Source organism: Cupressus sempervirens, chromosome 8 (assembly GCF_028749045.1).
Source record: "Cupressus sempervirens isolate cs-2001-9-10 chromosome 8, ASM2874904v1, whole genome shotgun sequence".
NCBI classification, from domain to species: domain Eukaryota; kingdom Viridiplantae; phylum Streptophyta; class Pinopsida; order Cupressales; family Cupressaceae; genus Cupressus; species Cupressus sempervirens.
This window is the reverse complement of record NC_143125.1, coordinates 155,757,638-155,773,411: the sequence shown is the minus strand read 5'-3', so window position 1 is coordinate 155,773,411 and position 15,774 is coordinate 155,757,638. Positions and strand designations below refer to the sequence as shown.

At 33.2% G+C, this 15,774-nt stretch overlaps 2 long non-coding RNA genes across 9 annotated transcripts in view; one reads left to right on the top strand and one right to left on the bottom strand.

Annotated features, from left to right (window-relative positions):
• LOC149542026 (uncharacterized) overlaps positions 1-15,774 on the bottom strand; it is a 269,466-nt gene that overhangs the window by 211,641 nt on the left and 42,051 nt on the right. Inside the window, exon 3 of one of the 8 annotated variants that reach the window (XR_016355417.1) lies at positions 748-849. The exons of the other annotated variants lie outside the window; for them this stretch is intronic. This is a non-coding gene — a long non-coding RNA (uncharacterized LOC149542026). Of the gene's footprint in view, positions 1-747; positions 850-15,774 lie in introns of those variants that run through there. 8 annotated transcript variants of the gene reach the window in all.
• The window catches only part of LOC149542027 (uncharacterized), a 110,056-nt gene that overhangs the window by 86,231 nt on the left and 8,051 nt on the right, over positions 1-15,774 (top strand). The window lies entirely within an intron of this gene.

Below are 15,774 nucleotides of genomic sequence, written 5' to 3'. Positions count from 1 at the left end.
CAATGTAACGACATTAGGTCATAATTGGAAACTTCATCTAAAAAAGCAATCCAAGGGGCAATCAACATTATAAGATATTGTACAATATTTTTCCCTAAAATGATAGAGATATCACTCCAATTAGAAAAAATATCAACATGCAAACATAAAATATTCAAAAAATTTAAGAAGAACACAAGATAATACAATGACACTTTTCCTAATATGGTAAAATATATAGCTGAAATTAACGTTCATAAGTATGAGTTGTTTAAACATTAAAGATCATCCATAATGCGAGAAAAACCATTCAAGCTATGTTCTCACATAGATAACTACAAAATAAATTCTTCTAATTATAATGATCATCAACCACATAATCCTATTACCACCAAGAATCCTAATTTATTTAGAGTCTTCCAAAATCTCTTCTATAAAATTTGGCATAATTGGTTTATATCATATAAAATTCAAGTGCTAGAGAGCAAAAACAAGACTTTGGCATATTAGATGCAATCTAATTCTTTCTACATTGCAATACATATCAAATTTCACTTCAATAGCATGAATGTCTCAATATTTTCAAATTATGGGTTGAATATATTTTTGTAGATAAAATATGGAGCCAGCTATGTAGTTGATCCATCCATACTCTGGTCTGACCTGACATATTGTCAGTTTGTTACCCTCTCCAATAAGATATTCTTGGCTATTTTGAAGGATTATAACCAAATATATTTTATTTTCCTACTGCTCCCATGATTTATAATTAATGTTGATGAGCATTCTACAATGGTAGAATGGGGGAGTGGGATGGTGTGAGTGTGTTAATGTTAACTTTTATTCTTCTAGGTTCAATTTGATAGCCATCTACATGTCAAAATTTTAAATCTTATTATAAATAAAATATAGTTTTGAAAATAATTTAATAAATACCACACAAAATATTCATTTAAATCTAGCATAATTGGACATATAAATCATCAATTTTTTAAGAAATTAAAATAAAAACATTAAGTTTGTAAAAAATTAAATAAATGAAGATAAAAGAAATATAAATAATTTTAGATATAGTAAATTAAATTATAATTATTTTGTAATGGATATCTATTGGCATTTCTTTAGATAGATTTATTTAAGATATCTATACTAGTTTATATTTACTGATGGAATTACAAATGGGAAACATATACTTCTAAGGGCTGGGAGGTGTGAATTAGTAGTTCAAACTTCAACACTTAAAACACTTTTACCATTCATTCGATGCATGTAATAAACTGAAATGAAATGTAAAGAAAATGCATCAAATAAGCATACACACATTTGACACTTGATATGATGATTCGGGGGGTATTTTCATCAAAAATTGAAGTATCTCCAAAACTCCAATAAGTAGCACAATGTTAAAGTTCTTAAAATTCTAAATCCAATGCAACTTGAATGGATGAAAATAGAGTTTGTATGCTCGAGTTATGACTAGTCAAAGGTTGGTCGAACCCTAGTTCACAGGCCATCAGAAAGAAAAAATTTGGCACTCTCCAAAATTGGTCAAAGTTGGCACCAAGTCAAAGGTCTTATCAAGAGCTTTTCGATGATCTTCATTTCATCAAAATTGGAGCTCAGATGCAAAAGTTATGCACATGTCGACTTTTGACTATGGCAAAAAATAAAAAATAAAAAAATAAATAAAATGAAATAAAATAAAAATTTAAAAAATGAACATTATTATAAGCAATGCTAGGGAGTTGAACCCACAACCACCAACCTCTAAAGTCTGGCTGGTGGCTGTTGCATTGCTAGCGGGTTTTAAAACCAATTTTAACAAATACCTATTTAAGTTTCAACCATCGCCAATGTTGATTAGAAAGGCTGTTGGTGGGCCTTTCAAAAGGCATGTCACCATTACACCAAGGTAGGGGTTTAACATATATGTGTATGAAAGTTATTATTTAAGTTATACCAAATAGCCAATCACCTTATAAAATAAGGTTTTTTTGTTATTTTATTAATGGTTAAGCCCAAATTTTTTATAAATGCTAGAAATGTAAAATGGAAAAGAGGATATTGCAAAGGTTAAGACCCTATTGTTAGGATTAAACCACAGACAAAAATAATAATTACATGCAAATATAACCAATAATAGAAAATAATAGATCACATAGAAAAGAACACAACACAGCAAGATTTAACATGGTTCACCCAATCCCTGAGCTATGTCCACCAAATAGCTAGTCCAATATTATTATGATTCAGTGATTATAACCTAATTACAATCTGTAACCCCTTATAGCTCAATACTACTGCAAGAGCCAATTTTGTATCACAACTATAAAACAATCCCTAACCCTAAGCTCTTTTATACAAGTATTTTTATTACTTTAGGGTTATAATTAATAATTACATGTCAGCTCAAAATCTCAATAAAATAGGGCCCAAATTTTTTTTGGGGGGCAATGCCCTAAGCCCAAAAAAATTTATGAAGTATGTATAGTACTTTCCTGATCAGTCACCATAATCTAACAACCTCCCACTTGGGGACTGATCAGGCTTCACACTAAACAACAATCTCCCACTTGGAGACTAATCCTGTGGCTATGTTGCTACTCCATGAGGCTCCCACTAGATCAAACCACCCTAGACTCTACTATTTTTTTATTCATGTTCAGTCTAGAAGACCAACCAAAGCTGAAGAGGAGTTCAACTTCACCCTTGTTACTACCTTTGTCAACATATCTGCTAGATTATCATTTGTATGTATCTTCTCTAGCTTTAACTGTCCATCCTCCAAAATTGACTGAATGAAATGGTACCACAACTATATGTGTTTGGTCTTTGAATGCAGAGCTGAATTCTTAGCAAGATGAATAGCACTTTGACTATCTTTAAACAAATAAAGATCCTTCCAAGGGTGTCCCTATTCTTCCAAGAAGAACTTAATCCATATCATCTCCTTGGATGCCTCTTTAGTAGCTATGTCTGTAGTGGATAAAACATTAAGCTTTTGTAACCTAGAAACCCAACTCATGATTTCCCCACCTACAATAAAGACATAACCTATAGTACTCTTCTTGGTATCAATATCCCCTACCAAATCTAGGTCATCATAGCCCTATAAGTCAATAGTAGAGCCCCTAAAGTGTGAACACTTATTAGATATTCCTCTCAAATATCTGAGAATCCATTTGACAACATTCCAATGCTCAATTCTTGGATGACTCATATACTTGCTAATGATTCCCGCTACCTGTGAAATATCTAGCCTAGTACATGCCATAGCATACATATGGCTTCCTACAACTGAAGCATAGGGTATCTTGGACATCTTATCCTCCTCTTCCTATGTCTTAGGACACATCTCCTTAGTCAACTTCAAATGACCAGGTATAGGTGTGCTAACAGCTTTAGTATTCTCCATAGAGAAATATTGGAACAGTTGCTCCACATAATCAGCATGAGATAGCGACAAGGTTCTATTCTTCGTATCTCTAAAAATCTTCAAACCAAGGATTTTTTTTCTGCCCCCAAATCCTTCATAGAAAATACATGTGCTAATTGGTGTTTTAGCCTCTTAATGTGATCCATGTTAGACCCAGCTGCAAGCATATCATCAACATATAAACATAAAATAATGTAGTTGTCATCATCAAACCTCTTAAAATAAACACAATGATCTGAGTGACACCTATTAGATCTATGCTCATGCATAAAACTATCAAATTTTAGATACCATTACCAAGACACTTGTTTCAAGTCATATAAACTTTTCTTCAATTTGCACACTAAGTTCTCCTTACCTTTGATTGCAAATCCCTATGACTGAGCCATATATCTCTTCATCCAAATCACCATGAAGGAAGGCTATTTTAACATCAAGCTTCTCTAAATGCAAATCTTCAATAGCCACAAGACTTAAAATAGTATGAATAGAAGTTATCTTAACAATAGGAGAAAATATCTCATCAAAATCAATGCCCTTTTTCTATCCAAATCCTTTCACAACTAACCTGGCTTTAAATATTTTCTTACCTCCTTCCTCTTCTTTCAACCTATAAACCCACTTATTTTGTAAAGCTATTTTACCTGCAGGCAACTTGCATAAATCCCATGTCTTATTATTTAGCAAAGAGTCTATTTCATTTTTCATTGTGAACTCCTACTAAATCTTAGTATCCACTTGCACAACTTCATCATAACATTTAGGTTCACCAGCATCAGTAAGTTAAATTGAATACAAAGAGGGAGAGAATCTTTTTGGAGGTCTAATTTTCGTTGTTGTCCATCTAAAATTCACAAGTGTGTGTGGTATTTGTTGTTGCAATTGTTGTACATCATGAGAAATGGCTAGAACATCAGCTTTTAGAGTATCATCTAGCACTACATAATCATCTTCTTTCTTCTCATGTTGCTGCAACAAATCTTTGTACAACACTTTTTCATTGAATATGACATCCCCACTTCTTACAACTTTATGATTTTCAAAATCCCAAAGCCTATAACCAAATTCATTAATGCCATGTCCAACAAATACACATTTCTTTGACATAACTTCCAGCTTGGTTCTATTTTCAGAATCTATGTGAGAAAATGCTTCATAGCAAAAGGTTTTGAGAAAAGAATAACTCACCTTCTTACCATTCCATGCTTCCTCTAGATTACCATAGCTCAAAGGAGTGGAGTGACCTCTATTAATCAAATATATAGTAGTATTGATAGCCTCTACCCACATGTGTATGGGCAACCCAGCATGCAACCTCATGCTCCTTACACGCTCCATCATAGTCCTATTCATGTGTTTAGCTACTCCATTTTCCTATGGAGTCCTTGGAAAAATTTTCTATCTAGGAATACCATTAGTGGAGGAATATTCTTCAAATTCATGACTGCAATACTCACCACCATTATCAGATTTGAGACATTTTAATTTCTTACTAGTCTTATTTTAAACCAAGCATTTCTATTTTTTAAAAGTTTGAAATATGTAAAAATTTTGTCTAAGAAAATCAAATCATACCTTTCTTGTTGCATCATCAATAAATTTCACATAATAATGAGAACCTCTAAGGGAAGATACCTGAGCCAATCCCTATATATCGGTATGCACAAGCTCTAATTTCTCCTTTTTGTTTTCCTTCCTAGTCTTCACAAAATTCACTCTCTTTTGTTTTCCATACACACAAATTTCATAGAAATCCATATTAACACATTTTAGACCTGGTAAAACTTTCTTTGAATGAAGTATTTTCATACATTTCTCACTCATGTGCCCAAGTTTGTTGTGCCACAACATTGTATCAGAATCTACAACATCTATTTGTTCTCCCCAATCAATTGCAACAATTGTTCTTGAACATTGTTTTTTCTCTAAAACAATTAAAGTAGAAGGAACAATATAACCTATACAAATATATAAGGTTCCTACTTTCACACCTTTTGCTCCTATAGGAGAACCTTTTGAAAGCTTCCAATTTTTATCATTAAAAGTAACTACACAACCCTCATCACCGAGTTGCCCTACTAAAATTAAATTCCTACTTAGCTTTGGAACATGTCTTACCTCATGTAGTAGCCAATGATTCCCATTTTGCAACTTAATCTTTATTTTTCCCTTTCCAACAATTTGACAGGGTTCATTATTCCCCAAATAAACAAGTCCAAAATCCCCTTAGACATAATCAATGAAATAACCTCTATGAGGTGTAGCATGAAATGAAACACCAAAATCTAAAACCCATGAATCATTAACACTTTCTAAAGATAGAAGCAAAGCATCCTCTTAAGATTTGTTACTTACCACATTTTCCTCCTTCTCTCCATCTTGTTTATCTCTTTCATTTTTCTTTAGATTCCAACAATCTTTCATTTTATGACCTGGTTTTCCACAATACCAGAAGTCATTTGGTCCTCTCGATTGAGACCTCCTCCCCTTTGACTTTCCTCTTGATTTCCCATGATTTCTAGAATTACTTCCTCTCTCAGTCATTCTACTCCTGCTTTGTGCATTCAAAGAACTTCTTGATGTAGATCCAATTGAGGATTTCCTATGAGTTTCCTCACTCAAAATGATATCAATCACATCATCATATTTTAGGGTACTAGATCTAGGAATAGAATTACTTATAGCCATTACCAAGCCATTCTAGCTTTCAGGCAAAGAACACAAAATCAAGAGAGCAATTTCCTCCTCAAAATTGATACCCACAGAATATAACTAACTATTAATAGTATTAAACTCATTTAAATGATCTACAATAGATCTACCTTCTACTATTTTCATATAAAATAAACACTTCATGAGAAATACCTTGTTTGAAGCAGAGGGCTTTTCATACAGTGTCGCTAGGGTTTTCATCAACTCTTATATTGTCTTCGCTTTTGTAATATTAAATGCCACCAATGGTGCCAGGAATAACTGAATGTTTCCAAGTGCCTTTCTATCCAAAAGATCTCATTCATCATTTGACATAGATTCTTGATTCTTGGATTTTCCTTTCAATGACTTCCATAAATCCTTCTCATAAAGATAGTCTTCCATTTGCATCTTCCATAACTAGAAGTTCTGCCTATTAAACCTGTCAACCCTCAACTTACCCTCATCTACCATTTCTCCCACTCAACCATGAGACTTTTCTATAGAGGATAACTAAAAAAACAACCTCACTCTAATACCACTTGTTAGGATTAAACCATGAACAAAAATAACAATTACATGAAAATATAACCAATAATAGAAAATAATAGATCACATAGAAAAGAACATAAGACACCAAGATTTAACATGGTTCACCCAATCCCTAGGCTATGTCCACTAAACAACTAGTCTAATATTATTACAATCCAGTGATTATAACCTGATTACAATATGTAACCCCTTACAACTCAATAGTGCCGCAAGATCCAGTTTTGCATCACAACTATAAAAAAATCCCTAACCCTAAGATCTTTTATACAAGTATTTTTACTACTTTAAGGTTATAATTAATAATTACATGTCGACCCAAATTCTTGATAAAGTAGAGCCAAAAAACATTTCAGGGTGATGCCTCGAGCCCCAAAGAATTTATGAAGTATGTACAGTACTTTCTTGGTTATAATCTCCCACTTGGTGACTGATCAAGCTCCACACTAAACAATGCCTATTTTTATAAATTATTGTTTTGGCATATTTTAGGCTAATTTTTTGTATAAAAAGAGGGGTTAGTTGCCTTTTCAAGGCATGAAATTTATTTTGAACATCTAGATGATATAAAGGGGACTATGATTTTGGAGACTTGGTGGTTATTCCTACATATTGCAGAATATTTTTGCATGTGCTTGAAGGGAATTATTTCAAATCACTTGTAATTGATTTCTTGGAGTTAATTGGATTGGTCCCTCTATTGGAACTAGATCCAGTGGCATAGTCCATACCAGATGAACTTTGAAATCAAATGTGTCGTGTTTCTATCTCTTTTTTCTCCTTCTATCATTTCATTCTATGTTTTTCTTTTATTTAAATTACTTTAATTTTATTCTTTAATGGTTTTAAATTAACTTTATGTAATTGGTTAGCATTCTCTATAATGGACCTAGATCCTAGAAATTAGATCAAGTGTAGTATCAGAGCTTTTGTTGGACTAGTATTGCAAATTTGAATGTTAACAAGATCTAGGTTGAATCAAGGCAAAGGTGACCTTGAAGAATATAATCCTGAGATCAGAAAATGAAGAGCTAATCCACCATTCTAGATGGAAGATAAAGGTGGTGCACAAGGTTCAGAAGATCAAAGTATCTAGAAGACTCTCTAGAGTTTGTAGTCAATGGTAGAAGTTTTGTTATAGGAAAGAGAAGAAAAGATACAAAAACATGTAGCTCATGGAGACAAAGGGAAAAAGAAAGGAATTGATCATGATCCTCGAAAGACATCACCATCTTCTCCCTCTTCTCCTTCTACTACACATTCTAAATCTTTTGATATTTTCAAGGGTGGACATAAGCCTCAAATCAAGTTGGATGTAAAGTTTGACTTGCCAAAGTATTGCGGGGTGTTTAATGCCAAGAAATTAGATGAATGGATTCAAGAAGTAGAAGTATACTATAAGTTCAAAACCTTGTAGATGATGCTGATAGAATTTAGTTAGTCACTCTTCCATTAGGTGGTGTAGCTCTAACCTAGTGGGAAAGTAGGACTCAGGTTGAAACTTCATAGCATGGTAAGTTCAAATTATCTTGGTCAGAATTTATTAGTGCTTTAAAGAAGAAATTCTACCCCTTAGGCCATATGCAATAGTTAATGATGAACTAGTAACATTTTAGGCAAGGGAAAGGTCAAACTATCCAAGAGTACACCCATGAGTTTCATAAAAAGGGTATTTCATTAAATGTCCCATTTTATACCCAGGGCACTTTCCTTAAGTATATAGGTGGTCTTCATTCTTACCTAAGACATTCCATCCTTGACCTAAATCCTTGTAATTTGGATGAAGTATGTGTCTAGGAAACACATTAAGAGTCAAGAGGTAAGGGTACTTCCATTGATAATTTTAATAAAAAGCCATCTAAGTCTGAGGAAAAGTCCAAAGGAAAAGGAAAGGGTAAAAAGATAGCTATAGTAAAGAAAGAGGGAGAGAAACCCACATGCTCACATTGCAAGAAAGAAGGGCATGATGATTCTAAATTTTGGAAGCTACATCCTAAAAAGAGGCTGAAGCGATTTGGTGGAAATAAAGGCAAACAAAAAACTGCTTATGTTGTTCAATAGGATCTTGGATCTAACTCAAGAGGTGAAACACAGATCATTGCCACTGGGATCCAAGGTGAAGGAAAATGCATTTCAATCTCATTAGCTACTAGTTCTTCTAGCATAAGTGCAAGTACAAGTAAAGATTCTTCTCCTAAGAATGTTAACAAAAGGAATGAATTATTTCATATTTGAGTGGTAATCAAGCATAATAAGGTTGATATAGGTTCTCAAGTTAATTTGATAACTAAGGAAGTTGTTAAAAAGCTTAATTTGACTACAACACCTCATCCAAAGCCATATCCTCTTGAATGAGTTTTCAATGATGTGCATTTACAGGTAACCAAGAAAAGTATTGTAAGATTTACTATTATTGCAAACTTTGTAGATGAGGTAGAAGCTAATGTAGTCCCTCTAGATATTTGTGGTCTTGTACTTGGGAGTCCTTATTTGTATTATCAACATGCTATCTTCTATAGGGGGGAAAATAAGTATCATCTTTATAAAGATAAGATTGAATACATTGTATCTAGCCCTAGTTAATGTTGGTCAAATGAAAAGGTTAGTCAACTCTAGTAAGAATTTCATGTTGATTATTGTAAAAGCCAAAGAAGATTAAACATTTGAGGCATTTAAGGGATGTGATCCAAAATATAAAGCTGAATTGGTCAAAGTTTTTTCTACTTATGATGACTTGTTTCAAGAACTGAAGGGATTGTCTCCTAAAAGAGAAATACAACTTGAGATCTAGTTGCAACCAGATGCACCCCTTCCTAATATCGGCATGTACCATTTATCAATCTTGTAGAATGAAGAAATCAAGAAGCAAGTTCGGGAGCTCATTGAGAAAGGAGTTATTCATCCTAGTACTTCCCCTTGTGGTTCTCCTATTGCGTTGGTTCCAAAGAAAGATGAGACTTGGAGAATATACATTGACTATAGGGCTTTGAACAAGATAATGGTAAAGAATAGGTACCCTCTTCCTAGGATTGATGATTTACTTGATCAGTTGAAACATGCAATTTATTTCACTAAGCTATACTTATGTAGCAAATATCATCAGATAAGAATTGTACGAAGTGATATTCGAAAAACTGGTTTTAAGACAAAACAAGGACTTTATGAGTGGTTGGTTATGCCATTCAGGCTTTGTAATGCACTAGCTATGTTCATGAGAGTCATGAATGATGTCTTTTGTCCTTTTATTGATGATTTTTTCATAGTCTATTTAGATGATATTCTTGTATTCAGTAAGTCTTGGGATGATCATGTAATTCATGTAAAGAAAGTATTTGATATACTAAGAAAAGAAAAACTCTATGTAAAGATGTGAAAATGTGAATTTTCAAAGACATCCTTAGTGTACTTAGGCTATGCCATAGGAGATGGTCAATTGAAAGTAGACCCCATGAAGGTTGAATGTATTGTAAAATGGCCTAAGCCAAGTACAGTTACAGAAGTCAGGAGTTTTTTAGGTGTAGTCCAATACTAGACCATTGCTTGCACTAACCAGTACCAAGGCAGCTTTTCAGTGGGGAGGTCTACAACAAAAGGCTTTTAACACTTTGAAGGAAAAGTTGAGCACTACAAAAATTCTAGCTTTACCAAATTTATATTGATCATTTGAGATTGAGACAGATGCGAGTGAGTTTTCTATGGGAGCTATATTAATGCAAGGAGGTAAACTAGTCTACCACCACTATGAAACTTTTTTAGGAGCAGTAAGTAACTATCCCACTTATGATAAGGAACTTTATGCTTTAGTTCAGAGTATCAAAAAATGGAAGCACTACTTAATGGGAAAAGAAACTGTAATCCACATTGCTCACTAGCCAATTTAGTATTTACACTCATAGTCTGAACTGCAAAAAAGTAGGCACTTTAAGTGGATGGATTTTTTGTAATAATTTCATTTGGTGATTGAGTACAAGAAGGGTGTCCATAAAAAATTACCAGATATACTCTCTAGGCCTCCTATTATGAATGCATTGATAATCCTTTAGAATAGTTCTATGGTTCACAAAATTTTTCAGGAGCAATATGCTAATGATGCGAACTTTAAGGATATCTATGCAGCTTTAATCTAGGGTAAATATGTAGAGAGAAAGGCTATTATGTGTAGAATAACTTATTGTATCACTTGGGAAAATTATGCATTCCTAAAGATGAACAAGCATAGGTAATTTGTGAAGCACTTACGTCTTTGATTGCATAATATTTTGGGGTAAGTAAGACATTGGCTCAATTGAAGAAATATTATTACTGGCCTCACATACAAGAAACTAGCACTAAGTATATAAATAGATGTGTAATGTGTGCAACTAGCCAACTAAGTAATAGGAAATTGAGTTTGTACACACCATTACCTGTACCATCCCATCCATGGGAAAGTGTGTCTATGGACTTTGTGGTAGGTTTATCTATGTCCAGGAAGGGTCATGAATATCTATATGTAGTAGTAGATTGATTCAATAAAATGTGTATTTTGATGCCTTGTAAGAATAAAGTCAATGCTGAACTGACAACTCATTTGTACTTTCAAAATTTATAGGTTCATTTTGGTTTACCCACTTCTGTTGTATCAAATCTAAATTCTTGATTCTTGGGGAAATTTTAGTTATCTTTGTGGGGACTCATGGACACCAAGCTAAAGAAGAGTACAACCTTCCATCGATAGACTGATGGGTAGATAGAGATAGTAAATAGGAGAGTTGTGCATTTTCTTATAGGTTATTGTAGCAAGCATCCTAAGTTGTGGGATCAAAGTCTTTGTTATGTACAACATGCTTGCAACCATGCAACACACTTTTCTACAAAGAGGTCTCCTTTGGAGACTTGCTTTAGTTACTTGCCTAAAACACCAATGGATTTTTCTTTCAGGAAGGACAACATTATTGATGGATGCTATGACATAAAAAGGGCTTTAAAGTTCATCCAGAAGGTCTAAGAAATCCATCAGGCAATAGAAGCATAGTTGGAATAGACCCAATAAAAATACAAGTCTCACCATGATAAGCATCACATTGATCATTAGTTCCAAGTCAGTGATAGAGTTTGGTTACATATCAGCAAGGAAAGAATGTAAAGTGAAGGAAGGAAGCTCAAGCCTATCGGGTATGGTCCTTTTGAAATCTTAGAAAATATTGGTACCAATACCTTCTGCGTTAATCTTCCTCCATAAATAAACATTTACTCAGTTGTCAATGTTGAGAATCTAAAGTTGTATGAGCCTCCAATGATCTTGGATGAAGACATCAATGTTCAGGTTCCATCAGTTGATGACCTTTCTCTAGAGTATATGTTAGAATTTCCAGAAGATGTTATCCTTGACAAGAATGTTAGAACTTCACGAAGAGGACTAGTTGAATACGTTTGAGTGGGATTGAAGGGGATGCATCCAAGCAAGGCAAGATGGATAGAGATTGGTAAAGTGAGGGAACTATACCCTCCCCTACTTTTTGATTACTCAAAATTTTTAGAGGTCTAAAAGCTTCTCAATGGGGTTGTTTGATTTGATGGATATTTTCATTAAAAATTGAAGTATCTCCAAAACTCCAATAATCAGCACCATGTTAAAGTTCTGAAAATTCTAAATCCAATACAACTCGAATAGATGAAAATAAAGTTTATATGCTTGAGTTATGGCCAATCAAAGGTTGGTCAAACCCTGGCTCAAAGGCCATCAAAAAGGTAAAATTTTGAACTCTCCAAAATTAGTCAAAGTTGGCACCAACTCAAAGGTCTCATTGAGAGCTTTCTGATGATGTTCATTTCATCAAAATCAGAGCTCAGATGCAAAAGTTATGCACATGTCATCTTTTTACTATGGAAAAAAATTAAAATAAATAAATAAATGAAATGAAATAAAATTAAAATTTAAAAAAAAGAATATTATTATTACTGGTGCTGAGGGGTTGAACCTATGACCACTAGCCTCTAAAGTCTGGCTGGTTGCCATTCCACCATCAGCGGACTTTAAAACCAATTTTAATAAATTCCTATTTAAGTTTCAACCAAATAGTTGATCACCTTATAAAATAAGGTTTTGTACATTATTTTATTAACAGTTAAACCCCAAAAATTGATAAATGCCAAAAATGTAAAATGGCAAAGGGGGTATTGTGAAGGTTAAGCCCTTATTTTTATAAATTATTGTTTTGCCCTATTTTAGGCTAATTTTGTGTATAAAAAAGGGGGTTAGGGGCCTTTCCAAGGAATGGAATTTATTTTGAACATCTAGATGATGAGAAGGAGACTATGATTTTGGAAAATTAGTGGTTATTCCTACACATTGGAGAATATTGTTGCATGTTCTTGAAGGAAATTATTTCAAATCACTTGTAATTGATTTCTTGGAGTTAATCAGATCAGTTCCCCTATTGGAGCTAGAACCAAAGATGTAGTCCATATTGGATGAACTTAGAAATCAAATGTGTTGTGTCTCTATCTCTCTTTTATCCTTCTATCACTTTATTTTGTTTTTTTATTTTATTTCAATTACATTAATTTGTTTCATTAATGGTTTTAAATTAACTTTATGTAATTGCTTAGAATTCTCTATAATAGTCTTAGGTCCTAGAAATTAGATCATATGACTACCTAGAAACCCTCCAAATGAGAAGGGAAAAATGGGGTGGGGATGACACCCACAATTCTTCACTAATGTAGCAATAAAATGTCACCTATTAATGTTACAAGATGTTGACCATGAAACATGATTTTCCCTTTGAAAGGCGTACCCCATTAAAAGCTTACATGAGACTATTAAATCCCACCCTATTAAAGGATTTTAACACCATGTTAGAAGCGTACTTGATTAAAGGACTTTAGAACATTCACTTGGAATGTTACCTTGTTAAAGGATTTTGAAATGACTATTAAGTCAAACTTAATCCAAAGGATTTCACTCTGCTGATATAGTTGTTAGAAAGTAATAGTATAATGTTTGATATAATAACTTACAACTTTTCCTTTTTGTTTTTAGATCACCATTCTACTCTTCTTAATCCTTTTTGATCTGATATGTTAATGTTGCATCTTTGATCCTTTGTTCTACAAATTGATTCTACAATTATTTTACTATACTAAGTCACCTTGAATGATCACTAATCAATTCATCCCTTTTCTTCCTTCTACTTTTCATCACATTTGTCTTTTGATTATCGGGCTCCATCTTCCTTATAACAACTTTGGTGGCTTAGGGTTAGGTATGAATCTATGGCTGAGATTCATTCTTTTTTCCATTTAACCTTTCCCAATTTTTGATTGGTTGCATGTTAATTTCATAGGAAAACCAAATAAATTTATCCTTATCTTTAAAGCTTTGAGATCTATCCAGAAATCATCATAATAATGGTTTACATAGTTGTTTGTTCCATCACAAACAACCAGATCTAATCTATGTTACTCGACACTTGATAATACTAATGCTCAACACATACTATAGTTCTATTTAGGCTCAATACCTGAACTTTTTGGCATCAACTACTTACTTGGCACTTGAATCACTCAACATGGTTTATCTTCTTGGCACATGAGTGACATGGCACTCATTGCAACTCAACATCTATATATATTATACTCAACATGTATTATTAGCTTGGCATGAACTTAGTAAATATCTTAATTTTGTTGACACTCAATTGTCAAAACCAATTTGAGATCAACAATCTCCCCCTTTGACACGAGTGTCAAAAATACTTAATTGTACATAACAAATATAATCTTCTCGAGTACAATACATCCACAACTTGGCATATATACAAAGCTTCAAAAAATTTAAAATTTTTGTAGTAGACTATATACCTCAAAAAAAATTTGTAACTCCCCCTAAGTTAATGTTCTTGTTCTATATCAAAAATCTATTCTTCATGAATTTGTCTTTTGTTGATACTCTTTGTCTTCAAAAATACTAATCTTTTTCTATCTTTATTCTCCCCTTTTTCTTAATATCTCCCCTTGCATATTTGTTTATCTCCACCTTTTTGACACTTATGTCAAAGGGTTTATACACTAATTGTGTATTTTTTCAAAAAGTTCTTGTGGACTTCTATTATAATCTTTAGAGTAGCATCCTAGTTGTCTAATGAAACATCTAATGATTTTATTTGGATGTCTATCTTTGCTACAAGGTGAATTAGTCCATCTAATGTTGAAAGATTTGGATCTTTCTTCATCAAGGTCTCTCCATATCCTAGTCCCTTGCAGAGTATCTCCATTTGAGGGGTAAGGGAGGTTTGGATGTTAGTCAACTTGGCTCTTATATTAGCCTCTTCTATTGTTAACACAACTAGTTGACTTTGTGTATAAAGCAATCAATGTAAATGCTTCTCACTTTGAGCTGGATGCTTAGGTAATTGCATACCTAATACTTTTAAGTTTATCTCTAGATTTAGAATCCTATGGCTTGTTTCCATTGTGAAGAGTGTGGAGTCACATAGTTTTGTGTACAATGAGAATATGTTCTCAAGTACTTTCTTCACTTTCTCAATTTTATTAGCCAATTCAACTTGTGAGAGTATTATATCACCATATATCTTCTCATTGACTTTTCCTTGAAATTTTCTTTTAGACCATTCCATAAGTTTGACATTGGTTTCCTGGTCTTCATTATTCGCCTATTCCATAATATTTGATAATTTCTCTAATATTGGCTTTGATTCATCAAGTATTTGCAAGCTAAGAGCATCTAAAAAGATGTCTTTAATATCTTGTAATGCTTGCCTTTGTTTGTACTCTTTTCTAAGTAGTTCTTTATTTTTCTTCCTTTCCAAAGCTTCTTGCATTATGTCTATCTACTCTAGTCTCATGGTTGCATAGTCATATTTGGGTATCATTACTTCCTCATCTTAAATTGCATCTCCATAGTGAAATACCTTACCAACTTTGGATGAGCTAGAGTCTAGTGCTGAAATCTACAGTGGTATTGCATCAATGCTTAGCCTCTGAAGGACTTTTATTGGAGTGCCAAATGTTGGTAAATTTACCAATGTTTATATGGCTTCTTTCTGCTCCTCCTTTGGTATGCCCTTTTCTTCAGTTCTTCCTTGATCAATTATTATTATCTAACCTACTCCTTG